Source organism: Equus asinus, chromosome 3 (assembly GCF_041296235.1).
Source record: "Equus asinus isolate D_3611 breed Donkey chromosome 3, EquAss-T2T_v2, whole genome shotgun sequence".
Taxonomy (NCBI): Eukaryota; Metazoa; Chordata; class Mammalia; order Perissodactyla; family Equidae; genus Equus; species Equus asinus.
Genome location: NC_091792.1, coordinates 77,533,860 through 77,561,752, shown reverse-complemented (window position 1 = coordinate 77,561,752; position 27,893 = coordinate 77,533,860). Strand labels below are relative to the sequence as shown.

The window sequence follows — 27,893 nt, the reverse complement described above, 5'->3', positions numbered from 1 at the left end:
ACGTGGTACTTGAAAATAGGCTGCTAAGACTGATGTCAAAGAGCAGACTGCCTATGTTTTCTTCTAGACGTTGCATGGTTTCGGGTGTGACATTCAAGTAAAAGCCGAGGGAGGAGGCTGCAGTTCCCCGAGAGCGAGCATAGCGGGGACCCTGCGTCCCTTTCAGCGCACCTTCCCGTTCCGCGAAGGTCCGAAGCGTGTGGGCGGGGCCGCAGGAGTTCTCCCAGGAGGGTGTCCCTGTCGCTGTCCGCAGTCCACCGCCCAAGGGGGGGCGGGGCAGCGACCGGGGAGCGTCTGGGCGGCGGCGCGCGCGCGAGGAGAGGAGCGCGCGGCTGCTGGGCCACCGTCCGGGGAGGCGTCGGCGGCGAGCCGCGCCTGCCTGCCCAGAGCCAAGCCCGGCGGAGTCCAGCCGCGCTGTGCTGCTCTCTCCCGGGCCGGGCTCGCTCGTCCGTTCCCCCGGCGTCCGTGGATTCCGCTCCGTGTCCCCGCTGGGCACAGCAGCCCGGGCCCTCCACAGCCATGGCCGCTAGCCTGAGGAGGCCCTCCTTCAGCTCCCGCTCTTCCTGCTCGCTGGACACGGACGACCAGGGCGCCCGCGAAGATGATTCCATCTGGGAGAGGTACCTGGGGGGCGTGGGCCTGGGGGCTGGTGGGAGGCGAGCGTGTCCCTGAGGAATAGGCTTGTGCGCCGAGAGGTGCCCGTCAGGTCGAGGGACAGCTGTGTGGCGCGGGGAGCGAGGGGGTCTCTTCGTGCGCTTCAGGCGTTTGTGGAACGGGCGGTGTGTGCCGGGCACGGGGCCAGCCTGGGGCTGCGGTGCCCGGGAGTCGGGCGCTGAAGTGGCACCCGTGGTCTTGGCTTCTTGGAAGGACAGACGCGAAGTCGATAAGGACACTGGTCTCGAGGCGTTCTGAGGAGTGCAGGTCTCCCTCTTTTCGAGGCTACGTTCCGTTGGGGTTTTCACGAAGCCTGTCGTGGGCCTGAAGCTCAGGCCGGTTCAGGGGAAGTGGCCTGTCGAGGGCCACATAATATTTGTGTGCAGAGCCAGTGCTTTCCAAAGGCCTTGACTGTGCAGAAGTCTACCTGTTAGGGGTGCAGTGGGGGCTGTCCGGGGAGCGTTGTGAGCACAGGTATGTGTCCCACACTTGAAAGTATGGCAAAGAAAGCATGAGGCTCGAGGGTGCTCCGTTTGTTCCCTCCTTCCACAGAAAGTCTGGAGAGTTGACTTTGGGACAAGTCCTTCCTTTCCTCTGGTCGGCGCGTGTTCAGTGGTCTGGACACTTGAGGAGCAAGACTGACAGGGTGTTTGACGTACTGGACCTCACAGCCTAGTTGGAAAGGACAGATAGGCGGCAACAAATTACCTAGGAGTTATGTGAAAGCAATTTTGTGTTGAGTGTTGAGAAATACGGCATTTCCTGTTAGACTTTGTGACTTAGGCAGTGATGTTGAAGCTGAGAGCAGATGCCTAAAAGAAAAGGAGGACTTGTGCGGGAGAGTGTTGGGACAGGGCAAGGGAGGAGTGTGGCCTGTCAGAGGAGCTGAAAGAATGCCCTGGAGACTGGGGCCACCGCGTAGGGACTGTAGGGTGGGGAAAACAGAACTTTTCGATTGAGGCTGGCGCTTTCTGTAGGTTTTTGGAGGCTAAGCGTGGTGATTCAGAACGTGGACTCTGGAGCCAGACTCTGTCAAATGGGTCCTGGCTGTGCCACCTATGGGCTGTGTGAACTTGGGCAAGTTACTGTACCATTCTGTGTGTCAGTTTCCTGATCTGTAAAACAGGGATGATTATCATACACACTCCATAGGTGAGTGTAAAGGTGAGAGGATATTTCATATCCGTAAAGTACTTCGAGCAGTGTCTGGCCTTTAGTAGGCGTTAGTAGTGGTTGATTAAAGAAATGGATAAACGCATACATAAGTAGTAAAGGCTTGGAGGCTGTCCCTGGTGAAACGTGTGAACTGGAATGGATTACAGCCAACTTTGTTTCCTTTCCAGCTTGCGGTGGCTACTGACCGCATCTGCAGCACTGTGGAATTAGAAATAATCTCCCTCGACTTGGCTGCTCTTGGTAAAACAATCTAATGCTGTCCAAATTATCCCAGGGAAATCAAAGCCTTTTCAGTAGCCTAGTAGGGTTAGGCTTATTTAATATGTATTGTTTATATTGGTTTGTTTAGTGTTTGTTGGTTACCTTTTTTTTTTTTTTTGCAAAGCTGCTGGGTTCAAAAAAGCAGATTAGCTATGAAATGGTTCAGACCCAGAGCAAAGTAGAGAGTCGTGTAAGCAGAGCACGCCTTTCCTTGACTCCCTGTTGAGAGCTTTTGTGATTCCAGCTGCTCTCTGCCTCAGACACGGTGCCCTCTGCGTGTGCAGTCATCTAAACAGTGCAGGGTCTGGGACTGTGGAGAATCCAAGGTAGTATAGTCATGCTTTGCTTAACAGTGGGGATAAGCTCTGAGGAGTGTGTCGTGGTCAGGCAATCTCAAGACTGTGCCAACACCACGGAGTTCCTAAACCTGGATGGCAGGGCCTCCTACACACCTAGGCCATAGGGGACTAATCTGATGGGACCCCCGTTGTTGACTGAAACGTCCCGATGTAGGGCATGACTGTACTTCCCAACTCCAAGGGCACGGAAGTGTAGCCTGTGGGGCTTTTGAAAAGCACAGAGACGCTCAAGGCCTACTCTGGACCCACTGACTCAGAATCTACTGGGATAGTTCCCGGCTTTAAAGACCAGACGTAGTCCTCCTCTGCAGACATCTCCTCAACGGTTTTTCACGCTGGGTTTTCCCTCATCTGAGAAAACAGGCCAAGAGATTGTGAGGATCCATAATTAGTGTTTTAATACATTTGGCAGGACTCAGTGTTTTTCACGTTCTGTGATACTGGGATCTGCATCTTCACCGTAATGTGTTAAACCTTTAAATCTTGTCCAAAAGTCGTGTCATTACCTAGAGAATCCTTCTGTGAATTCCAGGCAGATTGCCATCTTTCTGCTTCCGCCTCCTCACCTTGAAAATGGGGAGAATAACGGTAACCTGCCTTTTGGATGTGAGGATTAAATGAGACAGTTGGTGCAAAGCAGTCGGCACAGGATCTGGCACAAAGTGAAGCCTTCAATAAATTATGATTACAGTAGTTTTGATTTCCCTCCAGTCGGAACATGATTTAGTTGAAGTTAGTGGCTGTGTCACAGCTGTGTCTCAGGCTGGTGTCTGCCGCCCTGAGCTAAGCCATACAAATCCCTAGAATAACTTTTCAAAAGCCTGTTAGCCTCTTGAGGCTCCTACACTTCTTTATTTTAATTTATTTTATTTTATTTTATTTTATTTTATTTTATTGCAGTAACAGTGGATTCTAACATTATATAGCTTTCACACCCTTCTGTTCATGAGAGCAGTGTAACACAGTGGATGGCAGATGGCAACGTAGCGGTCATAGGACATGAGAGCTAGGAGGAGACACTCAGCACCAGCCACAGATAAATAGAGGAAGTGCTGGGTCATACAGCCGGCAAAGGAGATGGACTTCTTGCCCGATACATAGTTGGTAGCCATCTTGGGGACGGTTGGGAAGACATACGTCAGATCCATAACCGAGAGCTGGCTGAGCAGGAAGTACATGGGTGTATGAAGCTGGGGATCGGCACAGATGAGGAGAATGGTGAGGGTGTTGCCACTCACCGCAATCAGGAAGACCACCAGGGTCAAGAAGAAAAGAAAAAGGTGGGTGAGGGAGTCATCAAAGAGGCCTTCAAGGATGAAGTCTGCCAGAGAGGTCTGATTCCTCTGCCGCATCTCCCCTTTCTGTGTCCCTTGGGTAACAGGAAGTGGAAAGGAAGAATGATATCAGAAATACTGGGGCTCAGTATACCTCATAATATTACCTTTTGATCTACAAAAGAATTTTTGAAGAAAAATTTTTCTATTTCTAATTATTCAACAGGTCAAATTGTTGAAGTACCCATTTAGAAAAAGTGAGAACTTCAAATTTCTCTTCACAAACATGGTCACCCTGAAATTCTGGAATCTACTGGCCCCCGTAAGTGTCAAACTCCAAAACAATAGTCTCTCCTCTTTAAGAAAGAAATCTATACACACTTATGTATATATTTTATAAGTACATATACGCACAAATACGCTTTTATAAAATACGTAAACACATGTATACAGTTTCATATTTTTGTAAACATTTGTACTTTTATCCTTATGTATACAACAAATTTTCTATATATTATATTTATATGTATAAATAATACATGTATAGTATTTTTGCTTATTATAACAGTCAGAGTTAACTAGAGAAGTTGAACCACTAAGAGATTGATACATACGTAGACATATACATTTAATGGATTGTATGGAAATTTGGCCTTGTGCAAGTATGAAAGCTGGTTAAGCAGTCTGTGTGAGGCTGTTACCTTTGTGTCTGATGCTGGACATTGAAGTCCCTGTGGCAAGCAGTCATGAAGGGAAGATGGGTATGAAGTGTGGTAGATCAATTGCAGGCTGGAACCCACATGCTTCAGCTGTAACCCCGCAACATGGACTGAAATTCATGTCATTTCTTGCTGTCTCTGGAAATTGTGGTATGGTTATCTTGTGGAAGTCAGGGACCTTCTTCATGAGGCTGAACACACACACCTGGCCCAGAAGTCACAGATGCTAAAGGAAGGTTGAGGGCAAGGTAGAGCCAATCTCAGGCCCAGCTGCTGCTTCACAACAATGAGGTGAGCCAGCAGATCGCCAACTTTACATTCTGTAAACAACACAGCAGCTGCTTCCCTTCTGCCTCGACATCTCCCTGAGAATCTCTCCTGTGGCCCCCCTTAGCCAGAAACACACAAACATTGGAACTCTGGGAAATGTAGTTCATCCTAGCCCCATTGACACATTACAAAGCGACCAGAGTCCATCCCATGTCAACTTGGTACACATACACATCTCCTTAAAGCACACTTAATCATGAAAGAAACAGGACAAAGTCATCCTTCTGCCTAACACGTATAACTATCCTGCATACAACCAAAATCATGCCAAATATTCATAAAAAACAAGGAAGAAATGCCCATTACTATCATCCACAGAATGAGTCATCCTATCCAAGTGCCAACCCATTCTGTGGATGTCAGTTAGGACTCCTCCTCAGTCACTCCTGTTGATGCAAATGGACCCACTAACAAAGTAGTCATGGAAGACATGATGGAGGCTACACATGGGCTCAGCAACATGGGCTTCCACTCACCAAGGTCAATCTAGCTACAGCCACTGTTGGGTGCCCAACCTGCCAACAGCTGGGACCAAGATTGAGTCCTTGATATGGTATTACTATCCAGGAGAACAGCCAGCTACTTGGTGGTAGAGTGGGTCAACTGGATAACTTTCATCACAGAAGGGACAGTGCTTTGTTTTTATTACAATAGACACTTACTCTGGATATGGGTTTGCCTTCCTTGCGTACAGTGTTGCTGCCAAAAAACCACCTGTGGACCTATAGAATGCTTTACTCACCATAGTGGTATTCCATGAAACATTGCTTCTGCCTAAGCAACTCATTTCACAGCAAATGAAGTGTGGGAATGGGCCCATGCTCATGGAATCCACTGGTCTTAGCATATTCTCCATCTTCCTAAAACAACTGGTTTAATATGATGGTGGAAAGGTCTTTTGAAGACTCGGTTATGGCAACAGCTGGTTGGAAACACCACATATGGCTGGGACAATGTCCTCCAGGATGTAGTAAATACTGCTAATCTGCATCTAATTTCTGATGCTGTTTCTTCCATCAATCAGGTTCTCGGGACCAGGAATCAAGAGGTAAAAATGGGAATGAGTCCTCTCACTAGAAAATTTATAATTATGATCCACCAGGAAAATCTTTGCTTCCTGTTTCTGCACTTTTAGGCTCTGCTGGGTTAGAGGTCTTTGTTCCAAAGACAAGTGTTTTTCTACCAGATGACACAACAATGATTTCATTTACTGAGAGTTGAGCCTGCTATCCTGCCACTTTTGGCTCCACATATCACTGAATCAACAAACTAAGGATGTACTATATACTGGCTGATGTGACCGATCCTGAGCCGCAGGGGGAAATTCAGTTGCTCCTACACCATGGAGATAAGGAGGAGCATGTCTGCAATGCAGGAGATTTTCTAGGGAGCTTCTTTGTGGTGAAAGTCAGCGAAAGCCCATAACCACCCAATTCAGACAGGACTACTAATGGTCCAGATCATTCCAGAATGAAGCTTATGTCACCCCACCTGACAAGGAAACTGACCAACTGTAGACTAAGGGAATATGGAATGGGTAGTGAATGAAGGCAGCTATAAACACCAGCTATGATCATGTGAGCTGCTGCAAAAACTAAAATTTTAATAGTTACAGGCCTTTCTTCCTTGTTTTGATATGAATATTTTGTTCAAATATATTAACTAAATATTTTTGTTTTCATCCTCTCCTTCATCACCATTTCTAACATACGCTATAACAATATGGTTAGCTTCATATCTCGGTATTTAAGTTATATGACATAAAAGGAGGGGTATGAATCAGATAGGAGTAAATGAATTTTGCCTAAAAACAAAAAAAAGGATTTTGTATCCTCTTATGGGGAAAGGAACAGTGTGTTTTGTATCCTCTTCTTGGGAAAAGGTTAACATGTTTTTCATTGTACATGGAAACCTTTATCATGTTAGGTGGAAGGAAAACTCAGTATTGTCTTTATTTGGAAGTTAAGTATAGTTTAAAGAAATATGAATGGGTGCCAGGTTGAAACATAACAAAGCCATTGTACTTATGTACCTAAAAACAAACAGGATATGTGTCCTAGGTAGACTTGAGAGCCTTCAAATTACAGATCAGGCTGACAAAACTAAGATTATAATATTTAATCAACCAACTCTCCCAATCAGCCCTGTATCTAATTCTCATATGAATACTTCTCAAAATGAGAGTTGGTCGCCATGGTGAAGCCTAGTGCAGAATACTAATCTACACTGATCCTCAAAATATCCACTCTATCCCTCTTTGTGTTTTTCCTCCTAAAAGTCTCCCTAGCTCTCCGTGCATTCCACACCATCTACTTAGTTTTTAAAGTGAAGAACTCAGAGCTGAACGTATTCTTTAAAGTGTGATTTGACCATAAGAAAGAAGCCACATCTATTAACTCTCTCCATATTAATGCCACCTAGTATCATCATTTTGGCTGTCATCTCACACTATTTAAAATTCAGCTTCTTGTGGACTAAGGGCTCAACTTTTCTATGTTCCTCCTGATCACTCCAGCCCTAAGCAGACATCCACACATTTCCCTTTTACTAAAGTATTCATATATTTCCTATCTCTTTCCTCATTTTTTTTCCCATCTTTCTCTTTAAATCTCTGTAGCGTAACTTTTCCATCATCTGATTCATGTCCTCTCTCTTCCTGCCCCAGGTAGCTTTTCTAGTAATTTCCCATTCCGATTTGTGGCTCTCAACTGACTTTTTTTCCTCTGCCTCATCAGGCAGCTTTCCTCATGAACTGACCAGTATCACCGTCAGATTTAACGAATGAGGACATAAACTGACATTGTCAGGGTGTGCCCAGTTTCTAAAAAAGATTTCATGGATTCCTGAAACACCAACATTACCTTACCTGAAATTTCCGCTGCAGAGACTCGTGGGCAGAACAAGTATAGAAGTGAAATGGAGAGGGCAGGATAGGCCCGCGCTGACTCACACATTGGCTATCGGTCATCCAAACAAGTCTTTTCTGAGGTGCTCATCAGACTCCCTTCTCTAACCCTGGAAATCTCTATTTACTGGTGGAATGGCATAGACTATATTGTCCTCCACAGTCAGCACTGATTATGCTAACTATCCTAGTGACAGACCATCATCAAGAGCAACAGTGCATGTAATTCTGTAAGGCTCTTGCAAGGTATGCTCAGGTTTTGAGCTCCATCAGCACACGTCAGGATAGATTAAGTAACTGGACTTCCTTAACGTCTACTAGTTGGGTCTTTGAATCATGCAAATGCTTCTGCTGCCTCTAAACCTATATTTCAGATGCCTCTCCATTCCAAACTGGCCATGCAAGCTTAGGCAATAAGAATTTCAATTAATGTTACCTGATTAAGAAGCTACATCTAACACCAGCTTAATCATCAATGGGCCTAGAGTCAAAAGAAAATCTGTTTTGTGTTTTCTGCTATTTTGAATCGTTGAAGGCACTCTCTTCTTAGCTTTATACCCCCTTTTCTATTTAATAAAACCAGAATTTGCCTTTAGCACTGGTCTTTTTAGAATTAGCCCCTTCATGACTCCGTGAATGTTTTCTTAGCAGGAATGAGACTTGGTCTGAAACAAGGCAAATGTGAGGGAAGAGGAGTACTGTCTGTGAGAAATGAATCAAGCCCTAGTCCAGATGACCTATGATGATGTCACCTGAGGCAAATCAAAGACACTAAGTAGATGGCATCAGAGATTCCAACCCAGAGGACACATCCTGAATCTCTTCTGAAAACCATTACTCAAGATGCCAATTACACTTGTTGTATGCACGGAGATGAGCATTCCCAAAGGGCTTTCTTGGACTTAGTCTGTAGAGGTCAGGAGAACTAGTTATCTCGATGAACGTGGCTCTGAAGACAACATGGGGATATCTTCTCTAAGGGTCAATTAACCATGGAGAGAAATATTCCCTAGAGTCCCTGGCTTTTTTCCATCTTGGAACCAAGTTCTCTGTATTCTTTTTCTACCCAACACTTTTGAGAAGACAGTGAGAAAGATCTAGCCTCTGTTACCCACAGGACACTTTTGAGGTTTCCCCATGTGCCATATCATAGAAGAGAAGTCAAGGAATGGAAGCAGGAAGTTACTGCTAGCATTCCTCACTCTCGCTGTTGGTCATACTCCAATTTTATAGACTACATTAATATAACATGTGAAAAGATTTCAGATACAGAAGTAAAATAACATCATTAGCTATCAGGGAAATGCAAATCAAAACTACAAAGAGGGATCACCTCACTCTGGTCAGAATGGCTATAAATAACAAGACAGGAAACAACAAATATTGAAGAGGATGTGGAGAGAAGGGAACGCTTGTTCACTGCTGGTGGGAGGGCAGACTGGTGCAGCCACTGTGGAAAGCAGTATGGAGTTTCCTCAGAAAATTAAGGATAGATCTACCATATGATCCCACTATCCCACTGCTGGGTATTTATCCAAGGAACTTGAAAACACAAAGGCACAAAGATACTGGCACCCCATGTTCGTTGCAGCGTTATACACAATAGCCAAGACTTGGAAGCAACCTAGGTGCCCATCAAGGGACGAATGGATAAAGAAGATGTGGTATTTATACACGATGGACTACTACTCAGCCCTAAGAAAAGATGAAATCTGGCCATTTGTGACAACACGGATGGGTCTTAAGGGTATTATGCTGAGTTAAATAAGTCAGGGCGAGAAACTCAAATTCCATATTATCTCCCTCATAAGTAAAGGATAAAAACAATGACAAACAAACACATAGCATTGGAGATTGGATTGGTGGTTATCATAGGGGAAGGGAGGAGGGGGGAGGGCATAAGGGGTGATGAGGCTCACATGTGAGGGGATGGACTATAACCAGTTTTCTGGTGGTGAACATCATGTAATCTACACAGAATTCGAAATATATTATGATGTACATCAGAAAATAAATAAATAATTAATTTTAAAAAAAGAAACGTGACAGCTGCATCATGGTAAAGTCAGTTGTTCTCTTTGTCTGTCCACTTTACGTTACACCTAGTGGGACATCAATTGACCAAAAAAGGACTCGCTGCAAAGAACACCAGAATGCCTGAGACTTCCGTGCATCTATACATCAGAAGGTTGGTGGGCTAGAGCAATGGAACTAGGGAAGCAGCCCCCTACCCCTCCCAAGGCAGTGGCAATACAAAATGTGTATGCTGCCCGTGGTGGTTCTGGTGTCTTAACCTGAGGAGCACAGCTGCATGCATCAGCAGCCTGAGGCTACAGGAGCAGGCATGGTGCTTGTTGCATAGCCCCTCTTTGTCCCAGCAGTGGTGGGTGGTGCACACGATCTGAGGCTTCAGGACACACAGCAGTGCCAGCGACCCAGCTCCCTCTCTCCCTCTGACAGTGGCACTGGTGTTTCCAGCCGTGGGTACAGCATCCACAGCACAGATCTCCACAGCAAGGGTGGTGGTGCTCTGACCTGAGATTTCAAAATGCTCACCAGCGCGGGCCAGTGACCAGAGACTGCAGGAAGAACAATGACATTCGGTTTAGCCCTACCCCACCCCCACGATGGTGGGGGGCGCCCATGCCCTGAGACTGCAGGCAACACAGCAGTGCCAGTGAACTAGCCCCCTCCCTTTCCCCAGGCAGCAATGACTCTGACCCTGGTCTTTCAACATCAAGGTCTGCATTCAAAATGCAGATACCACTGGCAGAGGCAGTGGTGCCCTGATGCGAGGTTTCAAAAATCACACTTACCTACAACAACAACCAGAGGCTACAGGAGGAGAAAAGGTACTTCTGGCTTCACACCTACCCCTCCCACAGCAGTGGAAGGTGGCATCTTCAACCTGAGGTGTCAGGAGCCACAGCAGAACTTGTGACACAGCCTGCAGCGGCAGCACCTCTGACACGGGCTCTACCACCATTGGGGGCTGCATACCGGACCCTGGGCCCATGCAACACCCATAAATCCAATGCCCCTAACCCATGTGTTTCTCTGGCAGTTCTCTTTGCCCAGGCAGATATGCTTCTGTCTTGGGTGGCTGTTCCAGTTACCTTTAGCTAGTTAACAAATTATCCTGAAACTTGGCAACTTGCAATAATTGTTTTATTTTTCTCACTATTTTGTGGGTCAGGAGTTTGGGAAGGGTTTAGCTCAGCAGGTCTTCCGTGGGGACTCTCGTATTGTTGCCATCTGATGGTGTGCAGGCTGTGTCATCACCAGGCTAGACTGGGATGATCATCCAAGATGCCGTTTCTTCTTCTTTGTCCTCTTTTAAGCCTATTTATTTTTATTTTCAGTGATTATGAAGACACATATCTATTGAAGCTTCAGGTCATTAAACCAATGCACTCCAAATTCATTTTCTCCTATGCTGGCTGTGTCCACCATTCCCTCATCCCCTCTAACTTACTCTGTCTCTTTCCATTTGCCTTTTTCCCTTTAAAGTTGGAGAGAGGAATCAATTTTTCTTCCTTTGGTCTTACTTCCCTTCTGCTTTCACACACCTCTCCCTTCAGGACCTCACATTAGAACTCTCCACACACCTCTTCTCTTCCTGTGTGGCCAGAGCATAAGTGAGATGGGGGATACGAATCAACCTCTTTTGTTCTGGGTCCACCCCTTCCTGCCATGGCTGTTACTAGGAATATAGGACAAGTGGTTTTCCTCAGGGATGCAATCTTTTCACAAGAGGGCAGTGCTTATAGGCTACACAAAAATTTTCTCCTACAGAGTCATATATCTGCTAATGTGTCCAAACTGAGGATCATTGATAATATCCTTATAGAGAAGCCCTAAGCGTCTCTGTCCCACCTGCAGAAACAGAATCTTATATAAGAGTCAGTTTAATTTGAGAAATACCTAGACTTTCTCTATATTTTACTAGGAATGAGCCAAGTTTCCTAAGTTTGTATGCCAGGAAAGGGCAGGGAATAAATAATCTGTGAGGTCTTTCCTCTTCATTAGATTCTGTTTCACTAATGGTTTCAGGAACAATAGAGTTGGGCTTTCTCTTTTTTCCTACATTTAATCAAATTGCACTTGTCCTATGTCTGATCAACTGTTAATGTCATGATGCTGCCACATTTTGTTTTGCTCATGAGTAAGATGGAAATTCACATACAAGTCCCATTACTCCTTCACGTTGTCAACATTTATATCAGTTGCCATATGAGTTAAAGTCACTACTTCTGCAGGTAGAATTGCATCTGGAGAGGAAAAGATGAAGTAAGTCCGTATAGGTCTGAAGTTGGACCTCTTTTTGCTCTTTGATGTCTTCTGCATCTGTCTGCCTTTCTATTCTTTTCTTAGTATTTGTCTCATATCTCTCTCATTCTCTGACCCTCTCTTGGGCTTCCCGCGTTTTTTTCTCCACAAGTTTTCAAAATGTAGTTCAGAAACATTTTTATCACTGTATTTGTTTTATGTATATTCAATGTGCCATGTGTAGCTGGAACTGCTGACATTGCTCCAGGATAAGTGAAGTCTGGAGAAATTTCAGCCTCACTCAACCTACTCACTTATGTATCCTCTCTTTCTCTCACTCTGTCATCTCACGTCTTTGCTACTATTTTCTGATTCCTGTCTTTGTTTCTGCTCTTACCCAAGAGCCCTTTAAGAAAGTGACCATTATGTTACAAATGATTAGATTTGTTCCCTACTTTGAGATATTAAATGAAATGCTTATGTGGCCTAATACATTAGATCCCAAATCTGACTGCTTGCTTGCTGAGCAACTGAATTAGATTCTCTAGGTTAGAAAGTGTGATCTATTTAACTATTCATTTTGTCAAAGACAGAGGAAGTGTGTTATAGTTTTAATTATTTCATCTGACCCCTCTACTAAATCCTAATACTTGTAGGAGTAATATGGGTTTAAAAACATTTTATTAAGTATACCATATATTCAGAGAACTGAACAAATCATAAGGGTACAGCATGATGAATTTTCAGAAAGTGAATCCATAGGGTAACCAGCACACAGATCAAGACAAACAATGTCACTTGCCCCCCAGCAGTTCTTATTATTCTGCTTTCCATCAGTGTCCCACAGGGGTAACTACTATTTGACTTTGAATACCATAGCTAAATTGAGCCTGGTTTTGAACTTGATAAATTTAGAATTGTACGGGCATACTCTTTTGTGTTTAACTTCTTTGGCTCAATATTTTGCTTCATGAGGTTCATTCCTGCTGTTGTGTTTAGACATTTGTTCTCGTTACTGAATAGATTTGCATTGTGTGCCTATCCCACAGTTTAATTACCCACTCTAATATTGATGGATATTTGGATAGTTTCCACTTTGGTCTGTTATAAATAGTACTCGTATGAAAATTCTAGAACAAGACCTTGGTGGCCAAATACTAGCATTCCTGTTGGCTGTATTCTCATTCTCAGCTATAGCAGATACTGACAAAGTGTTTCACAAAGTGGTGGTTGTTGTAATTTACTCTCCAACCTGCAGTGTATGAGAAATCCAGTTGTTCCACTTGTTCAATCTCCTTGCCAAAATTCGGTTGGTGTGTCTGTATTTTTTATTTTAGCCATCATAGGAGGTGAGTGACTCTATTTCAAATGTAGGTTTACTTTGCATTTCTCTGGTGACTAATCATGTTAAGAGCCTTTCATATGTTGATCAGCCATTTGGATGTTCTCTGTTGTGAGTGCCTGTTCAAATGCTTTGCCTATTTTCTATTGAATTGTCAGCTTTTTTCTTAGTGAGATTGTAAGGGTTCTTAATATGTTTTGCTCATGAGTTCTTTCTTCAACGTAAGTATTGATACCCTTTCTCCTCTGTAACTCTCATTTTTAGGCTTTATATGGTAATTTTTGATAACTGGAAGTTCTTAATTTTAATGTAGTGCAATGTTTCTATTTGTAGCCTGTATAGTGTTTTAATGTCCAGTTTAAAAAATCTGTCCTACTCGAAGCTCATAAATATTTTTCTATTTTTTCTTCTAAAAGAGTCTTTACTGTTATATCTTTCACATTTAGATTTTATATGCACCTGAAATTGATGTTTGTGTATGGTGTGAGGTCGGGATCAAAATGTATTCTTTCCATATTCACATCCAACTTACCCAGCATTATTTATTGAAAAGAACATCCTTCCCCCACTACATTGCAATATCATCTGTCTTATCTGTAGGTGTACTTCCAGACTTCTATGTTCCATTTGTCTATGTGTATAACGTTGTGCCAATAGCACCCTGTTTCAATTATTATAGCTTTAGTCTAGATATTTAGCAGTGTAAGTCCATCGCTTTTATTTTTCTTCTCCAAGAGTATCATGACTATTTTTGGCTCATTATGTAAGTCCCTCCACCCACCACCCATAACTGCTTTTAGTTTGATTGCCATTACATTGACTCTATAGAAAAATTTGGAGAAAATTGACATCTCTAAGTACACAGTCTTCCAATCCATGAGCATGTTGCAGCCCTCCTTTTATTTAGGTCTTTTAAATTTTTCTTAAAAATATTTTGTTGTTTGTAATCTAGGGGTCTTCTACATATTTCATCAAATTTAATCTTTCATATTTGAAGCTTTTGCTGTTATAGTTAATGGTATAATTCATAAAGTCTAATTTTCTGTTTGTTTATTATTCCCCTTTTTGTAGGGTCCTTGTAAGGTTTTGGTATCAAGATTTTACAGTCCTCATAAAACAAGTTGGAAAATTTTCCCTCTTACTCAGTTTGCTGGATAGCATTATTTAAGATTAGCATAAAATATGGAAGCTGTGGGCCAGCCCCATGGCCTAGTGATTAAGTTCCTGTGCTCCTGTTTGGCAGCCCAAGGTTTGCCAGTTCAGATCCTGCATGTGAACCTGCACACTGCTCATCAAGCCATGCTGTGGAGGCATTCCACATAGAAGCGCTAGAATACACAACTATGTACTGGGGCTTTGGCAAGGAAAAAAAAGGAGGAAGATTGGCAACAGATGTTAGCTCAGGGCCAATCTTCCTTACACACACACACAAAAAGGTAACACAGATTAAAGTGATGATCAATGTAAAGTAAGAAACTATTCTAAGAATTTAAACACATTTTTTTAAAAATACGGAAGTTTGGATCCAGACTGTAATTCTAAATTTTTGTGTATATTATGATATACATCATAATATGTTTCAAATTCTGTGTAGATTAGATCATGTTCACCAGCCAAAGACTAATTACAATCCAACAAGACACATGTGTGCCCAGCCACGCCTTTCACCCGTTTCCCTCCCTCCTTCCCCTCTGGTAACCACTACTCCAATCACTGTTGATATGTGATTGTTTGCTGTTGTTTTTGTCTTCTACTTATGGGTGAAATCATATGGTATTTGACTTTCTCCCTCTGACATTTTTCACTTAGTATAATACCCTCAAGGTTGATCTATATTGTCACAAATGGCCAGGTTTCATCATTTCTTATGGCTGAGTAGTATTCCATTGTGTATATATATACCACATCTTCTTTATCCATTTGTCCCTTGATGGGCACCTAGGTTGCTTCCAAGTCTTGGCTATTGTGAATAATGCTGCCATGAACATAGAGATGCATGTATCTGTATGCATTTGTGTTTTCAAGCTCATTGGATAAAGACCCAACAGTGGAATCGCTGGATCCTATGGTAGATCTATTGTTAATTACCTAAGGATACTCCATACTGCTTTCTATAGTGGCTATGATACGGACCCTGATATCAGTTTCCCCACATTAAACCCAGAATATATGGGTTTAAAATCACACTCATTCCTTGCTTACTCTCTGGCTTCCTGGCTCCATAATCCACTATCCTCCATGGAGACAGATACCATCAAGGACAAGCACCTGGATTATCTCCTCCCCGCAAAGAGATACAGTCCGGTGGGAAAGCTGCTGACCAGCAAGGTCACAGGCTTCCTCCTCTCTGCAAGTAGTCTCAAGGCAAAAGACAGGCTGGTGGGAAAGCTCCGACCAGCAAGGCCATATGCTCCCCCTCCCCTACCTAAAGCCCCAAATAAAAACCCTTCCTTTTAGCTTTTCGGGGAGTTTGGGATTTCAGCGTTAGCTGCCCTCTCTCCTTGCTCAGCGCTGTGCAAAAATAAAGTTCCTACTTTCTTCCACCACACCCGGTGCCAGAGATTGGCTTGCTGCGCAACAGGTGAGCAAACTCACATCAGGTTCAGTAACAAATCTGGCTGACCTTTCAGGGGACAGACTCATCTCCCGCGGTCCACTGAAACCTCAGATCTCCACCTGGGGAGGCAGTTTTCCTCCACTGCTCAGAGTCATCTGTCATCCTGGTGGGTCCCAACATGCAGCTCATGTTCTGTCCACACCGTGTCCAAGAACCAACTTTCTACAGTTTCCCGGAGCCCGAGCACAGTCTTCCTTGGCCACCCTTCCAGCTGGCAGTCTTTTTCACTGAAGCTGGCCCCTGCCCAGGGACAGGGCTCCTGTGCTTCCCCCACCTCACCAGGCCCTGCCCTCAGGCGACACCACATCCTGCTGGTACAGTGTCCGTCATCTCCTCTTACGCCATCCAGAGACCCGGTCTGCAAGTCTGGGGCTTGGGTCAGCTGCTCCTAAGCTCCCTGCAGCAATGAGAGAACTCGGGAAAACAAGCCTCAGGAGCCAAGTTGAGGGTGGTGATCTGAGGCCAGCAGAGAACCAGGATTGAGGGCACCCCAGCCAGCCACCAGCCACATCCATTCTGTTTTGCTGATGGTCTGAGACTGCTGCCCTCCTGACCATGCAGCTCCCTGCATGGGGGCTCCCCCTACATCTGCTCTCCCTCCTGCAGGCATTAGGTCCCTCCCCATCCCCGTGGACCCTGACAAGTCCAACATGGCTCTAACCTGTGTCCCTTCCAGGGTGGAGAGCCATCATCCATGTCTGCTTCATCCTGGAGAGGGACCAGTGCACCAGCGACTTCAACGAAAAGATGAATAATCAGGACATGCAGATGAAGCTCTTCAGTGGGGTCTCCATGGGCAGGAGGGGCCTTAGGGACAGTGGCGTGGCTACAAGGAGTGGGCCGTCAACATCAGCCAGCACTAGAGGCAGCTGTGCTCAGCCTTTGGGCCAACAGCACCCTGTGTTCTGATCACAGTGTGTGTGTGTTCGTGTGTGTGTGCATCGAGGTGGGTGTGCATCGAGGTGGGTGTGCAAGCCAGTCCTTTCTCTCTCTACACCACCACTGTGAATCGACCCCTCTTGGTCACTCTGCATCCACCCAGAGGATCCTTCTGACATCCCAGACCCTTGTGGCCCTGCCTCCTCCCTCCTCCACTCGAACCCCACCACCCACTGCCCTGGCCTCACAGAACACATTTAAACATCTCCACCATGACTGACACCCCTTTTCAGGCCAGCCACCTCTAGCCAGCACCCACTGGTGTCGTTCCTGCCCTCTCACTGTTGGTTCCTTCCCCCAACACCTCCTCAGCCCAGTGGGTCTCCGTCTGCCACCCTTGCTCCATGCCCACTTTCCTTTCCCTACATCACATCCTTCCTTTCCCAGCACACACTGAGCTCCGGGACAGCCCCACGCTCCTGACCCGCAGCTCTGCCCATTCCTTCCATGGTCCCGGCCAGGTGAAATCTGCCCTGGGAGCCCAACTCTGTGCCTCTCCTGCACCTGACCCCAGCAGTCAGAGGGGCCGAGGCTGCTGCAGAGCGCGGGCTGCTCCCACCTTCACATCATGACTGCAGATGTCAAGGCCCCCAGTGCCGACCATATCGTGCCCTGGCTCCCCTGACTCCTGCCTGCTCTAGGCAGCTTTTCACTCATCTGTCCCCTCCTCACCATCCACTCCTGCTTCCCTGTGCAGCACAAACCTTCACCCCAAACAAGGCTCAGTGCATGGATTGTACACACCGCAGGTGGACACAGCTCAGTGGCACAGGATGTGAGTGGAAGCACATATTGCTAGCTGGGAGGAGCCCAGGTGCAGCTTCTGAGACCCAGACTCCCCCAGGGAGAGGCCAGGCCCAAAGGCTGAGAGGGGTAGATACCCTGGAGTGGACAAAAGCTGCACTCATGGACTCTCTCCTCTTGAGCTTCTGGGGGAGTTCGGATTCTAATGGGTCAGGCTGGGAAGATGGGGCTCCACCAAGGGGAGGCTAGGGGCTGATTCAGGGCAAGAAGGAGGAGGGCAGAAGGTCACGGGTCCCTGGAGGACAGGCACTGACAGCATGAGCCCCCTCCTCTTAATGTAATCCCCCCACAAGCCATCAAATGCAGGGACATCCCTCATGGAGGGTCTGTGGCAGGGCCGACAGAGCATTCCGGAGCCCAGGGACTTCCATGCCGTCCCATCCACAGAACGTGACTCTCTGCTCTCCAGGGCCAAGGGACCCCCTTTCATGTGGAGTCTTGAGATAAGGGAAACACCCCAGGAGCCTCAGCCACCCAGGAAGCTCCTCAGCTTGGGTGGCTCCCATCCCAAATAGAAAAAGGTACAAGGAACAGTATAGAAAGGACCCATAATCCCACCACTGATCTCCAACTCAACTCACTCCCAGAGATGGTCCTTTGTGTTTGAGAGGGGATCCAACTGGGAAATTTGTTTTTGGCTTTTCATGGCCTAACCGTCACCCTCCCAACTCTCCAGTGTCCTAGCTGGAAGGGTGAACCATCTAGAGATCACCTGGTTAGTTCACCTCCTGTGTTTACAGATGGCAGGAGCTGAGATGGGGAAGGAAGGAGGGGACTCAGGCCTGGGACCCTCCCCTCTGCACCTCAGCATCAGCTCTGCTCTGTCCCCTCACCCTCACCTGGAGAACGTGTCTTCACTTGATCCCCATCCTGCTCCTCCCTCCGCCACAGGCCACCATCCACCAGCTCCCTCGCCCAAACATGGAAGAACAGCAAGAACAACCACAAGAGCCCTTGTTTATGGAGTTCTTGCCCTGTGCCAGTAAGGAATGGATCCTCCCACTAACTAAGAGACAGCTTCCATCTTCAAGCCAGCCTACAGATGAAGAAAGTGACGCTTAGAGAGGTAGTCCCTTGGCCAGGGTCTCTGAGGCAGGAAGAGGTTAGATCTGGGCTATGCATCCAGGTCCTTAATTCCAGAGCTTTGCGCCAACCACTGTGCCTTGCCTTGGGACTAATCAGTCAAAAAGGGTACAATCACAAGATTGGATTGGCGATTGGGAGCATAGCATACATACCAGAAACTATGGAAATCATACTTGCCTAGTTCCATGAATTACCCAAAGGGAACACATCCGGCAACCGGTACCCACAAGAAATAGAACATGAGCTGCCCTTGAACGGCCACCTGATGCCCCCTCCCAGGTCCCTGCCTCTCTCCCCCAAGGGAAATCAATATTCTAACTTTCCATTTGTCTTTCTTGTCTTTGAACTCTATTGAAATGGAATCATACTGAGTGTCTCCTTCTATGTCGAGCTTCTTTCATTACGCTTGTAAGATTCATCAATATTCTTGAATGTGGCTGTGGCTGAACATTATTTCTGTATGGTATTGCACTATGAAACCTAACCCATTTTATTTGTCCACTCCACCACTGATGTCCAGTGAGTTGTTTCCAGTTTGAGGATATGCCAAAAGATGCTGCTCTGAACATCTTGTATAAGTCTGCTGGCCAACATAGGAACACATCTATGTTGGGGACATCATTGTTGGGTCATAGACTATGTGCACGTCCATCTCTAGGAGATACTACCAGAGAGTTTCAAAGTGGATGAAATAGTTTACCCTCACAGCTGTGTATGAGAGTTCTAGTTGCTTCACATCCTCATTAACACTGGCTGTTGTCAGAGTTTTTGATTTTGACCATTGTGGCGTACATGTAGGGGTATCTCGCCGTCATTTTAATTTGCATTTTCCTCACGAGTAATAATGTGGACACCCATTCATCTAATGATTCCCATTTGGGTATCTTTTTTGTGACATGCCTAGTCAAATCTCCTGCCCATTTCTTTTCATGGTGGATTGTCTGTGTGTGTCTTTATCAATTTATAGGAGTTAGTGACACATCCCAGAGTCATCTTTTGTCAGCTAAATAAATGGCAAATATTTATGCCCTTTGTGTCTGCCTTCTTTACTCTGTTAAAAGTTTCTTTAGACAAAAACAAGTTCTTCTTTTTAATACTTTCCAATTTATCCTTTTGTTTTTTAAGGTTAGTATGCCTTTTGTTCTATGAAATGCTTGCCTGCCCCAAGACCTTGAAAATATTCTCCTAAGGTACGTGGCGGACAAGGTATTTTTATAACTTCCATTTGTATTTAAAATCCACCTGGAATTGGTTTTTGTTAGTCCAGCCATTATGCAAAACAATATGGAGATTTCTCAAAACATTAAAAGTGGAACTGTCATATGATGCAGCAATCCCACAGCTGGGGCCAAACAGAAGACAACAGAATCTGTGTCTTGAAGTAACATCCGCACTCCCGTGTGCACCACAGCATTTGTCACAACAGCCACCATAGGGAATAAACTACAGGGCTTTTCATGGATGACGGGACAAAAAAATGTAGTCCATCTATACAACTGAATATTACTCAGCTTTAAAAAAGAAAGAAATCCTGCCTTTCCTGACAACATGGATGTACCTGGAGGACATTGTGCTAAGTGAAATAAGCCAGACACAGAAAGGCAATTACTACATAGTCTTACTTATATGTGGAATCTAAAAAAGTCAAACTCATAGAAACAGAGAGTAGAATGGTGGCTCCCAGGGAGCAGGGGTGTGAGAGGGGAATGAGGAGATGGTTAAAGGGTGCAAACTCTCAGTTAGGAAATAAATAAGCTATTGAGATCTAATATACAAAAAGATGACTATAGTTAATAATAATGTATTCTATACCTAAAATGAAGTAATTGATAAAATGATTAGATGATGCTATATCATGCAAATATTAAAAACTGTAACTGTGAAAATTGTATCAACATGGGGCTGGCCCCATGGCGTAGTGGTTAAGTTGGGCATGCTCCACATTGGGGGCCTGGGTTTGGTTCCCCGGTGCAGACCTACACCACTTGCCAACGGCCGTGCTGTGGTGGCAAGCCACACACAAAACAGAGGAAGACTGGCACAGATGTTGGTTCAGGGCAAATCTCCTCAGCAAAGAAAAAACATTCTACCAGCATGGAAAAATGTTTTCTGTAAATTGAAATGATACAAGAAGCATATAAAGCCACATCTAGGTTAAGATTACAGTATAAATGATGGACACATAGGAAGAAGGACTGGGAGAAAACAGGAGACAATGAGGCAAAGATGACTTCATGCGGTGGTAGGATTATTGAGAACTTATATGAGATTTAATCTTAAATTTAATGGCCCTCCCTCAGGCAAATATCAGAGACAAAAAGATTCAGCATACAGGGTTGAGAAAGCTTGTCCCTCATTCTTCCCTCCATTAATCACATTCTCAAATCAGCTACAGTTGAGCTCCCTTCAGGTGGCCCCTGTGTCTTCTTCGAAAGCTTCAGACAGTTTCCTGTCTCTGTGAAGAGAAAGGCTCAGAACTCCTTTGTTGAGGGGCAGCTCTAGTCCTGCATCCAACCGTTTGGCAGGTGCTGTCCAGGGGAGCTGGGGCTGAGGGGATATGGACCGCACAAAGAGAACAGTGTCCCCAGGAAGTGATAAGAGAAGGAAGAGTGAAAGACAGGCAGATGGTTCCAGCCCCTAAGAGCCCTACAGCTCACAGCTGCATACGGCCCCTCCCAAGGGGGTGTGAGGGGCACTGTTTGTCCATCTGTGCCCCATCCACTAGAACAGACTTCTCCTCTATCCCTCAGGAACAGACTATGGTCCTGACCACACGCAACCTATCAGACAGAGCAGAGGTACATGAGAAGAAGTCTCTGAAAGCCCAATGTCCTACTCAATGGACCCAAAGCACGATAGCATTCCTTCATTCTCCATGAGGGGGAAGGATCCAGGCAGGCTGCCCCACATGGCCTCCACATCGGATTCTTTCTCAATCCACTGCAGCCTGGCTTCTGTGCCACTGCACAGAAAGTGCTCTTGCTAAAGGAGTGTGCCCGACGTCCTAAGTAGCAAACCCAAGAGCTCCTCAATCACACTGCATCCCCAAGGAAACGCTCCCTCCTCTGGGAGACTTTCTCTTCCCCATCCCTCTCTAACTCCTCACTAATAGCTTCCAATCGGTGTCACTAGCTCGGCCTCTACTCCTTACCCTTCAGTGCTGGAAGCCTTCTCCAAGGTCTGTCTTCTGCCCTCTTCTCTCCTCACTATTTACTCCCCTGGGAGGCAGCATCTGTTCCCAAGACTTTCCCTCTCCACTGTACACTGTTCTGTCCAGTCCCAAAGACTCTACTGAGTTCCAGATCTATTTTTCTAACAGCCTAATGAAAAGCACCTTTAATGACTGCTTATCATGCCTTCCACTGTGCTAAGACAATATCCAAGACCATCTAACAAGAAACTGAATCTCAGAGAAGGTTGGTAAGTTGTCCAAGGTCATCCAGTTACTATTTGGGCAAGCAGGGACTTGAACATGTGACTTTGAAGCCTGTGCAAGTAGCACTACACTCTACTGCAACCCTAAAAGCAGATACACTCTCTACCTCCTCCTCGCTTCCCCCTCCCACCCAGCCCAAGCCCGCTCCTCCTCTGGGACTCCCCCATCTGGGCTGAGAACATCAGCAGCCACTCTTTGGCCTGTGGAGTCATGCTGGACTCCCTCTAGCTCACTCCGTCCATCGAATCAAGCCCCAAATCCAGTCAATTCTCCTCACATGTCTCCCCACCTGTCTCTCCTGCCCAAAGCTCCCCAAGTGGCCTTCATCACCTCCTCCCCCAACTCCACAAAATCCTGCATCGCTCACTCTCCACTGGTCCTCCAGCCTCTCCCACACTGCTTCCCTGGAAGCAGATCAAACTCCAGCCACCCAACATGCTCTCAGCAGTTAAAGCCTCCCCCCTGCCCCTCCTCTCTGCCATGGAACCTTTCCTGCTACCCATCCCCAGTCTACCTGGTAAATTCCCTGCCACCTCCTCCATGATGCCTTCTCTCCCTTCTGTTCCACCCTGGGAGACTTACCAATTCCCCTTTTGCTACTGTCACAGCACTTTCTGTTTGCATTCACTTATGGATTTAAGTATTGACTATGGGTACCTACCATGTGCGAGGCACTGCCCCAGGGATGGAAATAAAATGGTGAGCAAGATAAACACAGCCTGGAACAGACACAGTGCTGGGATACAGTCTGGCACAGCTAGTTTTTTTAACCTTTTTCTCCCACGAGAGTGTTATCCCCCCAAACATTATCCTCTGCACAGGCTCCTGCAGGAGACCTGTAGCCGAGTAAGGCCCCACTATCCATGCAGGAAGAGCCATCCTTGCACAGGATCCTGCAGGAAACCTGCCGCCAGCTGAGGCCCCACCATCCATGCAGGGAGAGGCATCCTTGGAAAGGCTTCTGCAGGAGACCGCTAACTGACTGAGGCCACACCATCTGAGCAGGGAGAGCCATCCCCTGCACAGGCTCCTGAAGGATACCTGCAGCCAGCTGAGGCCCCACCGTCTGTGCAGGGAGAGTCATCTCCTGCACAGGCTCCTGCAGGAGATCTGCAGCTGAACGAGGCCCCACTATCCATGCAAGGAGAGCCATCCTTGCAGAGCCTCCTGTAGGAGACTTGCAGGGGCCTGAAGTCCCACCTTCTGTGCAGGGAGAGCTATCCTTGCACAGGCTTTGGCAGGAAACCTACCACAGGATAGCCACCACCATCTGAGCAAGGAGAGTCTTCTCCTGCAGACTCTAGCAAGAGACCTGTAGCTGGCTGAGTCGCAACTAACTGAGCAAGGAGAGCCATCCCCTGCACAGGCTCCAGCAGGAGACAAGCAGGCAGCTGAGGACCCATTCTCCATGCAGGGAGAGCCATCCTTGCACAGGCTCTTGCAGCAGATCTGTGGGGGAATGAGGTCCCACCATCCATGCTGGGAGAGCCATTCACTGCACAGCCTCCTGCAGGAGACCTTCTGTTGGTTGAGGCCCAAGCATCACAGCCAGGGGACCCCTCCCCTAAACAGGTTCCTGCAGGAGACCTCCCACTGGCTGAGGCACCCCCATCCGAGCAAGGAGAGTCATCCCCTGCACCGACTGTGGCAGGAGACCTGCAGCTGGCTGAGTCCACACTAACGGAGCAGGGAGAGCCATCCCCTCCTCCGGCTCCTGCCTGGGCCCTGGAGCCAGCAGAAACCATGGCCAGGGAGCAGGGAGAGCCATCCTCTGCTCTGGCTCCTGCTGGGACTGTGGAGCTGGCTGTAGCCACCGCCGCTGAGCAGGGAGAGCCACCCCCTGCTATGGCTCCTGCTGGGGCTTTGCAGCCGGATGAAGACACGGCCGTGGAGCTGGGAGAACCATGCCCTGCTACAGCACCTGCTAGGGCTCTGGAGCCGGCTGAAGATGTGGCCATGAAAACCAGGGAAAGCCACCCTCTGTTCCAGCTCCTGCCAGTACCCTGGAGCAGGCTGAAGGTGTGGCAAGGGAGCAGGGAGAGCCACCCACTGCTACGGCTCCTGCTGGAGCTGTGGACCCAGGTGAAGCCGTGGCCACTGAGCAGGTAGAGCCATCCCCTGCTCTGGCTCCTGCCAGCACCCGGGCACAGGCTGAAGACGCAGCCTCGGACAAGAGACAGCCATCCCCTGCTCCGACTCCTGCCGGCGCTCTGGAGCCAGCTGAAGCCGTGGTCACAGACCAGGGAGAGACATCCCACACTACCTCTCCTGCTGGGGCTGTGGAGTCAGCTGAAGATGCAGCTGTCAAGCATGGAGATCCATTCCCTGTTCCGGCTCATGCTGGGACCCAGGAGTCGGCTGAAGTTGCGACCAGCGAGCACGGAGACCCCTCCAGTGCAACGGCTCCTGCTGGGGCTGTGGAGCCACCTGAAGACATGGCCAGGAAGTGGGGAAAGCCTTCTCCTGCTCCGGCTCCTGTCTGGTCCCTAGAGCTGGCTGAAGTGGCGGCCTTGGACCAGGGAGAGCCACCCCCTGTTGAGTCTCTTGCTAGGGCCCTGGAGCTGGCTGAAGATGCGGCCACAGAGCAGGCAGATCCATCACCTGCTCAGGTGACTGGCAGGGCACAGGAGCTGGTGGAAGCCGCGGCAGTGGATGAGGGAGAGCCATCCCCTGCTCTGGCTCCTGCTGGGGCTGTGGAGCTGGCTGAATATGTGGCCATGGACCAGGGAGAGCCATCCCCTGCTGCAGCTCCTGCCAGGGCCCTGGAGCAGCCAGAAGCGGTGGTCTTGGATGAAGGAGAGCCATCCATGCTACGCCTCCTGCTGGGGATGTGGAGCTGAGTGAATGCGTGGCCATGAAGCATGGAGAGCCATCCACTTCTCTGGCTCATGCAAGGGCCCTGGTGACAGTGGAAGGCATGATCAGGAAGCAGGGAGAGTCATGCCTGCTCTGGGTCCTGCTGGCGCTTGTGGAGCCAGCTGAAGCTGCAGCCTCAGACCAGGGAGAGCCATCCCCTGCTACGGCTCCTGCTGGGGCTGTGGAGTCAGCAGTAGCCTTGGCTGTGGATCAGGGACAGCCATCCCCTGCTCTGGCTCCTGCTTGGGCCCTGAAGCAGCCTGAAGCCATGGACTCAGACCAGGGAGGGACATACCCTGCTATGCCTCCTGCTGGGACTGTGGAGTCAGCTGAAGCCCTTGCCGCAGAGCAGGGAGAGTCAACCCCTGCTCTGGCTCCTGCAGGGACCCTGGCGCCTGCTGAAGTCTCTTCCGCGGAGCAGGGAGAGATATCCCCTGCTCCGACTCCTGCCAGGGCCCTGGAGCCTACTCCTGCCCAGCCCTTTGTGGAACCCTTCCCGTGCTAAGTCTGGGCAGGAGCTCCATGGGGTAGCGGCCCATGGGTTGACAGGCACTAGAGGGATTGATAGGTCTAGACACCTGAAGACATCCGTGGCAAGTAGGTGCTAGAATGACCCGCACCGCACAGATTGGGGCATGGGGAGGCCCTGAGAGGCACATGGCTGTCCAGGGGGACATCACTGGCAAGAAGGAGGAGCCAGGTCTGACCAGCTCTGCGTCCCCAACGCTGGCTTCTGACTCGAGCCAGGCCTCCTCGGGGGCGGTGGGATGGGCTGTGTTGGTGCAACTGTGGATGGCCATGGTGTTGGGATGGGGGGTGAGCAGTCAGCAGCCCAGGGGGCCCTTAGGGAGGTCTTGTGTGAGCAGGAAGCCTAGGGAAGGGGACCCCAGGAAATGACCTCACTGAGCCCAAGAGAACTTGGAACCCTGGTCTCTAGGCACCCAGCTCCTAGAGACAGCCCCCAACAGCTCACTTGTCTAGCACTTGTCTAGAAGGAGTGATGTGGATTAAGGCTGCCCCAGTTAGAGAAGCCCAAGGTGACCTGGCCTACACGCCAAACTATATGACCCGGTGGATTTTTATGGTATGAATTAGGGCTGCCCCAGGGAGAGAAGCCCAGGGCATCCTCACCTAGATGCCAATCTATATGACCAGATTCATGTCTAAAGTTATATGAGCGCACAATAACCAGAACCCATCTGCACTGAAATCTTTTAATGAATTTTACATCATCTTTTCTTTTTCCAGTAAAAATAAGTCATGTACCCATGACTTATAAATTTAGCACTAACCCTCAACTCCAGGCAGCAGCAGAAGCTCCGACTGGCCATGGGTCCTGTCCCCATGCAGCAGCAGCAGCAGCTCTTCAGTGCCCATGGGTCCTGTCCCCATGCCTGCAGCTCTTCACTGCCCATGGATCCTGTCCCCATGCTATTCTGTACTATTCTCTAAATAAAAGAGCACCGCTGCCAGACCTTGAGAGTCCAAAAAATCTTTCTTTCGACTCCTCGGCTCACTGACCCTGCATCAGAAGCACCGTGTTTTCGTGTTGTCTGCCCATCTGATGGGGCTGCAGCCTCAGCAGAGCCTGCAACGAGCGCCCAGGATGCAGATGCAGGCTCCTGTCCCACTTGAGATGTCTCTGGACGTTTGTGGGGAGGGACACAAAGGTAACACAGGGACGCCCAGGGTGGGCCAATCCAGGCCAGGCCACTTGGACAGCACTATGTCCCCTCCCTCTGTGTGTGTGTGTGTGTGTGCGCGTGTGTGTGTGTGTGTGTGTATGTGGAAGGGTGGTTTGAGTGGACCACTGCGAGGAGGAGCAGGCTGATGAGGGGTTAGAAGCCTGGTGGGCTGGTCCCATTGCCAACCCAGCTCATGGCTGATTGGGTGAGACATGGTGTGCCGGGCAGCACCGTCTGCCCGAGGTTTCTCCCGAGCCCCTGAGGTCTATCTGTTTCATCCCGGGGAGAATTCTGCGCAGACACAGGGTGGTGCCTGATCTGGGAGCATTAGGCGCAGAGGGCAGAAGAAAGAGCAGGGGCAGCTGAGCAGGGCTCTGATGCTTCTGGGCTGGCTGTTGGTCACTGTCTTTGCAGAGGTCCACTCGGGAGATGGGTGTGGAGCTGGTGGAAGGGGACACGGAGTCCATCTCCCCGAGGGAGGAGAAGCTGTGCAGGAACACTGGAGTGGCATGTGTGGGGAAAAGGCCGGCGTCTTCAGGGACTCTTCTAAAAACCTCAGAGCCATCACAGGACTCAGCACGTGTGTGGGGAGAACAATCCTTTTCAGCAGCTCCTGCAGAAGAGCAGGAGACAAGTGGGGCCTCACGCCGGAAGCAGGGAGAGCCAGCCCCTACTCAGGCTGGTGCAGGTGCCATGCAGCCGGCTGTCCTCGAACCAGCTGAGCATGGAGAGCCTTCCCCAGTTCCTGCTCCTGCCCTGGCTGTGAGCTTGCTGAAGATGAGGCCTCAGACCAGGGAGTGCCATCCCCTGCTATGACTCCTTCTTGGTCTGTGGAGCCCACTGAAGACGGGGCCTTGAATCAGGGAGAGCCATACCCTGCTTCGGCTCCTGCCAGGGCCCTGGGGCAGGCTGAAGTTGTCGCCAGGGAGCAGGGAGAGCCAACCCCTGCTCCAGCTCCTGCTGGACCCCTGCAGTGGTCTCAGGCCCCAGCGTTGGCCCTGGGAGAGCTCCCTCTCCAATCCCCGTCATCCCCAGCTCCTGACCCATCCCTTCCACCTTCTCCCTCACAACAACCTCCCTTCCTCTCCCTGGTTACCCTCTATGTATGTTTAGCATTTTTTTATTTTCGTGTTTATGTCTTTGTTTGGTGTTTATATAAATTTTGAAATTAATTGATTTCT

The 27,893-nt window shown here is 48.2% G+C and overlaps 1 long non-coding RNA gene across 1 annotated transcript; it reads left to right on the top strand.

Annotated features, from left to right (window-relative positions):
* The first annotated feature begins 64 nt into the window (after positions 1-64).
* Positions 65-26,521, top strand: LOC123276715 (uncharacterized). Its single transcript, XR_011502083.1, has 4 exons — positions 65-620; positions 3,951-4,046; positions 19,861-19,925; positions 26,276-26,521. It is a non-coding gene; the product is annotated as an uncharacterized lncRNA (long non-coding RNA).
* Positions 26,522-27,893: the final 1,372 nt, after the last annotated feature.